This window comes from Panthera pardus, unplaced genomic scaffold (genome assembly GCF_024362965.1).
Source record: "Panthera pardus isolate Hobbes unplaced genomic scaffold, ASM2436296v1 HiC_scaffold_12, whole genome shotgun sequence".
In the NCBI taxonomy this organism is placed as follows: domain Eukaryota; kingdom Metazoa; phylum Chordata; class Mammalia; order Carnivora; family Felidae; genus Panthera; species Panthera pardus.
This window is the reverse complement of record NW_026526677.1, coordinates 31652880-31663561: the sequence shown is the minus strand read 5'-3', so window position 1 is coordinate 31663561 and position 10682 is coordinate 31652880.

The window sequence follows — 10682 nt, the reverse complement described above, 5'->3', positions numbered from 1 at the left end:
CAAGAATATATGATTGTCTCATCTCTACAAAGTCTTGTATGTGAAATGCAGAACAAACTACTGATATCTCCTGTACTCAGGAAATAAATATTACATATAAGCTTTTCCTTCCTTTTGGGAATTGCCCAGAGCTAGGGGAAGCATCTACCCTGCCCAAGCAGCTCAGAGTAGTGCTTGTCAGTGGAGTAAAAGCAATACATTTTATTAGTTCAACAGGAGACAGCAGCAGTAAAGAATAAAAAGGAAATGTTATTATTAGCTGAGAAGGCAATACTCCTCCTCCTCCAGCAAAAGCTGCTCACCCTAATAAAAATATAAATAAATGAATCACATAAGAAACACCAGCAAGGCCTGCAAAGGCACTGCCATTTGACTCTCTATTTATTTAGAGAATTTAAGTTTTCTAGTAAAAGGAGTGGTCAGGATAAAGGGACTGGGAGTAATGGGAAGAGAAACCGAGTCAAGACAAAGCTTTCGGTTCTTAGATAGGAGGTCTTTTCTGTGCGCGCTGTAACATGAGTTCCCCCAGGTGCTCCCACTGTTGAAGCTGGCCTGCAGAGAGATGGAGATGTTTCCAGATTCGTGCAAAAGAAACCCACACTGATTTCAGATTAGTTAGCAAGTGGTATTTTCCCGGCTAGGTAAGAGTGTTAACTGTGTACCCCCCTCCTTTTTTTTAATCGTTTAACCCTTTGAAAGTACACCACCCATCCTCCCAACAATTGCCAAATCTATGTGCATGTGTGTGTGCATGCATGTGTGTGTGATTTAGCTACATGTGAATACATTGACAATGACATCACAACTGACCATTACTATTCTCCAAGAGCTACCTTCACAGAGAAGACTGATTACACAGAAACCTCGTTTTTATAAATACTGTACTTTTCCTTTTATAGTGCAGGGGTTGTTCAGAGTTGTGTGATCACACATTTGTAGCTTTATTCCTCAGATTGTAATGCTTTAAAACCAGTCTGTCATTAACACTTGCACTCTCTCATTCTGATAGAATATAACAGTTTTCATTTTAATTAAAGGGCCATTGGTGGCTGCAGTGGGGTGTGGGGGATTGGATTTTAGAATGTCAAGGTATCCCATAGCCACAAATATATCATGCTATTTAAGTTATAACTTTAACTCACTGCATTTGGCAAGCATAAGAATGCAAAGGAAGCCAGAAGGGGGAAAAATGACATCTTTTAAAAAGAGTGAAGGGATTGATTTTTACATCAGTCACTTGAGTGAGTGATTCTCTCCAGAGGGTGCAGGGAGTAGGCTCCTCTCTAAATGCTAGGAGTGTCTATGGATTTGAATAATGGATTAGGAAGTGCACAAACATCACGATTTTTAGATTTCTCCTGCTGAATCAAGACAGCTTGTCCAAAGCATCAGGGAGAAAGCTTTTCTTTACCTTGGAAACACTACAACAGGGGGCCCAAATAATGACATTGCAGTAGGGACCAAGTTCCCAAAGGCCAGTGTCGGATGAGACCGAGCTGGAATGATCAGAGGCAGTTAGCTATATAGGTGGGTGGGCCTCTGAGTGCTTTCCTGCTTGTCATTTTGATTCTGTTAGGGTGTGTGGGGGGGCAAGGGACTGCAAAATCAGAATGCTTTAGGGAGAGCAGGTTGTAGGGGGTGGGGCGGAGGAGGGATCCTAATTATTTTCTGACTAGATTCTTTGATGATGCTGTCCTTAGAGACCCCCATGCTTCCAGCCTATTACTCATCCCAGAGTGAATGTCACTTTAGTGGAGGTCCAAAGTTGATGACATCTGAATTGAAGCCTAAAAATCATTTCTGAAAAAAACAATGATGCTGCTCAGACTGCAAGGATTGAAAATTGCGTTAAAATCTACTATATATTAGGAAAGGATCCTGTAGCCTGAAAATGGGCTACAGGAACCAATATAAACAATCCAGGCCTTCTACACTTTCTTTAAAAAGAAAAAAGATACCTTGAGAGATACCAGGAAAAGCTGTGAGGAAGGGTCAGCTTGTTGGCAAGAAGAGGGTAAAACATTGAGTGGGAGACGGAGCATAACGACATTATTTTTCTTGTCAATGAAAACCACCAAACAGTTGCAAGGGTGGAGGCAAATATCTTCCCTTTCCTTCAAAATGAAAAACTGAGTGAGCAGCCATATGTGAGGCTATGTAAACAGGACACTTCTTCTGATCCCAGGAGTTAACAAGGACAGTGCCAGAAAAATGAGTCACTCAAGCATCTCCATCAAAGCCAAGGCTGAGGCTGGGGCTGAGTCATTTGAAAATCAGATCTAAACTCACATCCTTGCTTCCTTGTCCAGCTCCCCTGCATGGTACAGGTGAAATGGACTTCTAGCTGTGCCTCTTATAAATATTGGCTGTGGATAAATAACCAGAAAATTCAGGATTTTTAAAAAGGATTTTCTTAACTGTAATTTTCCTCTCAGCCTTCCTTTTATTTCTCCAGAGCTATTTAGGCCCATGTCTAGATTGGGGAAAAACCATACCCAAGATGAGAGCAACTCTGAGGACTCCTCAATAATAAATATATGGAATTATTCTTGTGCCCATCTGGCCACATCACCATTATTGGGTGAAAAACAATCTGTACAGAGAATACATTTCCTATGCCTCCTGAGGTCCCTAAAGAGCTCTCTTCAGTCTTTAACCTCCATGTCTAATGCTGGATTAGTCAGCCAACATGCCTAAAACGAGTCATTGGCCAACACACAGTCACTGCCGCCAAAGAACTAATAGTCTCTTTGGTAAGATAAATTATGTAAACATACAACTTTCAAAGATAATTTAACCATGAAATAGGAGTTTATAAGGTGGAATCAAGGTGACTATATAGACAGAGTTATAAGAGGCTCAACAATAAAAATTTTAAAATACAGTGACCTTAAGTAATAGCAGGATTAGAGGTGCCAACCCGCAAAGCAGTCAAAAATCCACGTGTAACTTTTTTATTCCTTCCAAACAGAACTATTAATACCCTACTGTTGACCTAAAGCCTTAGTGGTAACAGAAACAGTCAATTAACATATATTTTGTATATTATATCTATTATATACTATATTCATAAAGTATATAGTAAAAAGAAAGTGTTAACACAACCATAAGGAAGAGAAAATATATTTACAGTACTGTATGGTATTTACTTTAAAAAGGTCTACAGGGGCACCTGGGGGGCTCAGTAGGTTAAGCATCTGACTTAGGCTCAGGTCATGATCTCATGGTCCATGGTTTCGAGCCCCGCATCTGGCTCTGTGCGGACAGCTCAGAGCCTGGAGCCTGCTTTGGATTCTGTGTCTCCTTCTGTCTCTGTCCCTCCCCCACTTGCACTTTGTCTGTCTCTCTCAAAAACAAACATTTAAAGAAAAGAAAAAAAAAAAGATCTACAAATAAATGGACCCATGCAGTTCAAACCTATATTGCTCCAAGGTAAATTGTATGACCCAATTCAAGGGTCAAACCCATTGTGTTTATGCATCATATATGTATATGCGATCAAAGAATATAACCTCCTATTACAAGATAAATAAGTTTTGAGGATCTAATGTATATCATAGTGATTTTAATTGATAATACTATATACTTGAAAGTTGATAAAAGAGTAGATTTAAAATGTCACAAAAAGAAGGAAAGAAAAAGGAAGGAAGGAAGGAAGGAAGGAAGGAAGGAAGGAAGGAAGGAAGGAAGAAATGGTAGTTACGTGACATGATGCAGGTGTTACTTTACACTATAGTGATAATCATTTCATGATGTGTAAGTGTAGTAAATCAATACATGTACATTTTTAAATTACACAGTGTTATAAGTCAATTATATCTCAGTAAAGCTGGGAACAAATAGGGGAAATATAATATACATAAATATATGCATATATTTGGTGTGTGTGTGTGTGTGTGTGTGTGTGTGGTCCGAGATGGGTTTTAAAAATGAGATGGGGGCGTCTGGGTGGCTCGGTTGGTTGAGTGTCTGATTTCAGCTCAGGTCATGATCTCACAGTTCATGAGTTCGAGCCCCGCATCGGACTCTGTGCTGACAGCTCAGAGCCTAAAGCCTGCTTCCAATTCTGTGTCTCCCTCTCTCTTGGTCCCTCTCCCCCTCATGCTTTGTCTCTTTCTCTCAAAAATAAATAAACATTAAAAAATTTTAAAAAATGAGATGGGAGATGATACTGAAGCCCTTCAGAGTGGATAATATTGAGAGAGGCAGAAAAGAAGAAGGAACATAGCATGGCCAAGGTTACATATCAGTAGAGGAGTCAGGATTTGCAGCCAAATTTTTCTTGACTTCAAAGTCCATGCTGTTTACACTGCATATTGGTTTAAAACAGATACACTGAGAAGCTAGCAGCTTCTACTTTTCCATGTCTCAAAAGCATGTGGTAAAGTCAAGTAGGCAAGAGACTTACACATTATTAGAGAATTCCTATGTGCATAAGATTAAAATATAGAATCTCTCCTTGGTTTCTAACTTGTAGCAACTTTTTTTTCATACATGTGTTTTCACTTGTTCTTTTGTTTCTAAAATTGAACCCCTCAAATGTCAACCAGGTTGAGTTCAATGAGTTTGAGGCTAAATAATCACCTCTTTCTGGAAGCCTGATGATTTTCACCATTGTCCATATTTTAATAAGCTAAGGAAATCTATTCTTTCATCACGAGCCTCAACCCTTATTCTTTATTTTTATTTATTTTTTTCAATTTAAGGGAAAAATATGAATCAAGCATTTGAATGTTTACAGACACCCTAACTAAAGAGGGTGATGCTGATCAAATTGTTTTGTTGGTCAAGGGTGCCTGGGTGGCTCAGTTGGTTGAGAGTCCAACTTTAGCTCAGGTCATGATCTCAAGGTTCATGAGTTTGAGGCCCACATCAGGTTCACTGCTGTTGAAGTGCTTTGACATAGTTGAGTTGGAGATAAGTAGAATTTCCTTTATACTGTATCAAGTGAATCTAAAGAAATATGTACATATAGTTTTATGGTGGCTGAGATGAACTAACATTGACAGTAGGAAAATGACCACATATATGAGCTGGAATATTTTTTTCAATTAGATTCTGAAGAATCTTCATTATTAATAATGACCTACATTATAATTATTTAAGGTCAGGGATTTCCAGACGTGTGTGTGTGTGTGTGTGTGTGTGTGTGTGTGTGTGTGTGTGTGTATGCAGGTATGAATTTTAGTTCACAATCAGAAGATACAAGTGGTAGCATGGTCCTTTTATTTTTCTAAATTAAACTTAATTGCCTCAGAGTTCTTACCAGTGAAATACTGTCATGTCAATTTGAGTAATTTGGGGGCTCTATCTACCTGCAAGGACCTAAATATGGAGGAGGCTGAAGTCTTAATCTACAGAAGCCATCATTTAAAAAATTGCTCCTATAACCACATGATGCTGTGTCAGCTGCCAGTCCTAGCCATGTAGCTCTTTAAAACCACTGTTCTAAGCTGGCTCTAACATGACCCTCACACATATTTCCCTATTAACCCAATGCCCCACAGCCATTCTCTTCCCTGGAGTGCTGGGGCATGCCAACAGCCTCTGCCACCTCATCATCTGTCCTTTTCCCAGTCTAGGGAGAAGTTAAAACTTTCTCTTTGGGAAGGAAGCTCCCACCCCCATCCCCCATTCGAAGTGCTTTCTTCCATCTGTCCCCTTCATCTTCCCCCTCCTTGACCTTTAGAAACACAGCAACATTTTCATTATTTACTTCCTAATATGTATGGATGTTCATGCTGTATAATTTTGAAGATTATTTCACACTATCTATGTATTCACCAATATTTGAGGCTGTTTACTCCGTTTAACAATGTCATGCAAGTTATGACTACACATTAGGTCAGGGTGCATCTGAACATGCAATGCTTGAAGGGTGAACTTCCAAATTTATTTTAAACTATGTTTATCCAGGTAAATCAATTTGACTCCAATCATTTAAAACAGCTATTTAATCAACAGCCACGGCTTAGTCGTCTGAGTTCTTTGCAAGCTTTCCTTCTATCTTTTCCTTCCCCTTAACACCCTAGCAAGGGATCAGGAGCTAAACAAGCTGGTATGACACTTCCTTATTAAAATGACTGCTTTTCTATTAAACTGTCCAGAAAATTAATTCAAAAAAACAAACTGCTTGGTGTGAGGTAGACATCCCTTTTCAAAGATAGTGTGATACTGGATGTTGGGCATCTCAAAGACTTACAGTAGAAAAAAGGAAACGTGGTTGTTAAAATAGCCTTGTACAGTTTCTATAAACAGAATTTTTTAACACACAAACTGTACAGTGAGTACAGTGTTTAAATCTACAAAGATGCTTTAAATAGAGTATTTCTGTAATGCAACATCTTGTGTTTTCATATTTCCCATCATATTCAAAAGTATTCTTCAACATAAAGAAAAAGTAAAATATATTTGCATGTAGTGAAAACACCAGAGACTACAGAGAAACTGGAGTAATAAAATATAATACTTTGTGATTTCTATATATATTCTAAAAGTGTTTACACTTATAAATCATTCTAGACAACATTACTATCACATTTATGATGTTTTTAGAAATACAGTGACAGTGTTTTGTTTAAATGCTAGAATCACTACGATTTTTTTTCTTGTGGACGTATAGATGCCAAAGTGACACATATGCTTATGATTATTCTTTATAGAGAGGGAAAAGACTCAGCAAAGTAATATAAAGAAAAACAATTCTAGTAGTTAGTGGAAAATTAAGGCCTTACTTACACATCTATAATTAAGGAAACCTATTCACTTTTGAAGAAGATATCACGCTTTCTTTAGAATCACTTATAAAATGATTAGGTATTTTAATTTTTTGTAATTAAGCTTTCATTTCATCCATCTTATACTCTTTTTACAGGAACAAGATAGTGTTGGGGGAGAAGGAGGAGTGGCTTATGGATTGCTTCAGGCTACATTTTCCTCTTTCAATAAATATTTATTATGTCAGTTACTAAGCATATAACTACAAATAAGACAGACACAATCTAAGCCCTCATACAAACCCAGACAATTATTAAATTAATAATGGTTATGCTTCAAAGTGTATCTAGACATAGTTTCTTGATTTCTAATTAACCAATTGTTCTTCCTAGATGTGCACACCAGGAATACAAACATTTTATTTCTAGCAGTAAGCTTGGCTATACATTAAATCTTTCACCACACATAACATGTGTCCTATTGTTTCTATAGTTCCATTATTCCAGGAAAGCTAGAAAATCCTTCCAAAAATAACTAGATAATTCAAATGTGAAAATTCAACAACATTTAGAAAGAAATATTTTATAGTTAATGATAAACCTTAGTTTATCTATCATATAGTCCTAAAGTTTGGTTCAAAATGGTTAATTCTTTCTTTACCTACTTCAATAGTATTATTTCAGACAGACTGTCAATATGTAATATTTTGAAAATAGAGTAGAACTGGAAGTTGTTACTGTAAGTTATTGCTGCCTAACAAATAGAACCAAACATAATTATATAAAAACAAAAATAATTTTATTATGCTCATATATCCCTTGAGTCAGGAATTTGGAGAAAGCACAGCACAAATGGCTTATCTCTGCTTGGCACTGTCTGATGTTTAGCTAGGAAGACTCGAAGAATAGAGATGGTCAAAGGCTGAGGCTAGACTCATGTGAAAGCTTACTCATGGGTGTAGACATGGATGTCAGCTATTGGACAGACGTCACTGGAGGCTGTCAGCCAACACACTTACATGTAGACTTTCCATGCCATCTTTCTTCGTCTTTAGAGCCTGGTGACTGGATTCTAAGAGTGAGCTTCTAGGAGGAAATTGTATCACCTTATATGATCTAGTCACATAGTGTCACTCTCACCATAGACATAGGCCTACACAGACTAGAGGGATCACAGACCCCATATTGTAATAGGAGGAGTGTTAATGTTACAGTGTAAGAAGAACACGAAGAATGAGATATGTTATGGTCATACTGGAAAATCTACCACAGAACAACTAAAAATTAAGGACTATTTCTCATTATATGTTTTGTTTCTGAGCATTATGTACTGCAATGTTGTTTTATAGGACTGAAAGACTCCAATGATAATAGTAAAAAAATAATGTAATATATATTAATATAATATATAAATATATAAATGTAATATGCAATATAATATATAATACATAAATATATATAAATATAATATATAAGAGCAATAACTTAGTATTTCTATATTGTGGCTATGAAAATTTCTCTAAACATGTACTTGTTTTTAATGTTTATTTATTTTTGAGAGAAAGAGAGACAGAGACTGACCATGAGCAGGAGAAGGGCAGAGAGAGAGGGAGATACAGAATCTGAAGCAGAGTCCAGGCTCTGAACTGGCAGCACAAAACCCGACATGGGGCTTGAACCTACGAACCATGATAACATGACCTGAGCTGAAATCAGATGCTTAACCCAACTGAGCCACTCGGTCACCTCCTCTAAACATGTGCTTTTAATGACTCACTAGCAGATCATAAACCCATTTAGTGGATATAAACTTAAACATTATATTTTCAAATAATTGCAATGTCATATGTTAGAATTAAATAGGAAATATGAAAATCTTTTTCATATAATAAGGTATGTGTTGCTTCAAGAAACATTGCTTTTTTACATTTATTTATTTATTTATTTATTTATTTATTTATCATTACAGTATGGTTGAATACAATGTTAACATTAGTTTCAGGTATACAACATAATGATTCAACTTCTTTTTAGGTTATTTTATGTTCACAACAAGCTTAGCTACCATCTCTTACTATACAACACTATTACAATATTATTGACTATATCCCTATGCTGTGCCTTTTATTCCCATGACTTACTTGTTCCATAACTAGAAGTCTGTACCTCCCACTTCCTTTCATCCATTTTGCCTATATCCCCAACTCCTTCCTTCTGGCAACCATTGATTTGTTCTCTGTATTTATAGGTCTGATTCTGCTTTTTGTTTGTTTGTTTATTCATTTATTTTAGGTTTTTAGATTCCACACATAAATGAAACCATATGGTGTTCATCTTTCTCTGATTTATTTCATTTAGCATAATACACTGTAGATCCATCCATATTGTCACAGATGGGAAGATCTCATCCTTTTTATGGCTCCATAATATTCCATCATGTGTGTGTATGCGTGCGTGTGTGTGTGTGTGTGTGTGTGTGTGCACAACCACATTTTCCTTAGTGGAAAATTTCCACATTTCGTCTGTTGTTGGACATTTAGGTTGCTTTCCATACCTTAGCAATTGTAAAACTGCAATAAACAGGGGTGCATGTATCTTTTTGAATTAGTGTTTTTGTTTTCCTTGAGTAAATAACTAATAGCAGAATTATTAGATCATATGGTAGTTCTCTTTTTAATTTTTTGAAGAACCTCCATACTGTTTTCTACAATGGCTACACCAATTTACATCCTCACCAACCATTAATGAGGGATCTCCTTTCTCTGTATCCTTGCCAATGCTCATTATTTCTTGTCTTTTTGATTCTAGCCATTCTGGCAGCTGTGAGGTGATATCTCATTGTGGTTTTAATTTGCATTTCCCTGATGATGAGTGGTGCTGAGCATCTTTTCATGTGTGTGTTGACCATCTGTATGCCTTCCTTGAAAAAATATCTATTGGTGTCCTCTGCTCATTTTTTAATCAGATTGTTTGTGTGCTTTTTGGTGTTGAGTTGTGTCAGTTCCTTATATATTTTGGATATTAATCCCTTAGAAGATCTATCATTTCCCAATGTCGTCTTCTTTTCAGTGGGTTCCTTTTCTATTTTGTCGATTGTTTCCTTCTCTGTGCAAAAGCTTTTTATTTTGATGTAGTCCCAATAGGTTATTTTTGCTTTTGTTTCCCTTGCCTTAGGAGACATGCCTAGAAAAATGTTGTTACAGTGGATGTCAGAGAAATTACTGCCTGTATTCTCTTCGAGGATTTTTATGGTTTCAGGTCTTACATTTAGGTTTTTAATACATTTTTAGCTTATTTGTGTGTGTTTGTATGTACTTGGCTATGAGTTAAATGTCTCTCTTCCTGATTTTCAGTCAAAAAAGTTTGAAAGCCACTTCTCTAAATATAATAAGGGATTTCTGGATAAGTATTGCAAATTGTGGACAAAGAAAACAAAACAAAATGATGAATTACATAAGATTGTTGGTTATGGGGCGCCTGGGTGGCTCAGTCGGTCAAGCAACCAACTTCAGCTCAGGTCATAATCTTGTGGTTCATGAGTTCAAGGCCTGCATGGGCTCTGTGCTGACAGCTTAGAACCTGGAGTCTGCTTCAGATTCTGTGTCTCCCTCTCTCTCTCTGCCCCTCCCCTGTTTGTGCTCTGTGTCTCTCTCAAAAATGAATAAACATTAAAAAAATAAAGAAAAAAGATTGTTGCTTATAAATTAGATTAAAACAGGCTAGTATTTGTCAGTGAAAATTATTTTACTTCTAAAATAGATTAGATTCTTTTATTTACAGAGACTATTAAAAGTATCCATTGTCTGTTTGAGGTGCCTTAAGTTTAGATGATAAAACCAAGTTGTCTACCTATAAGTCATTGTTTCTCTTCATCCCTGTATAAAGGAAGGAAGTGGAGGAAGGATAAAGGCAGTTCTTTGAAAGTGGCTAAAAATCATTAAAAAACAATATTAAGAGGATAAAGAA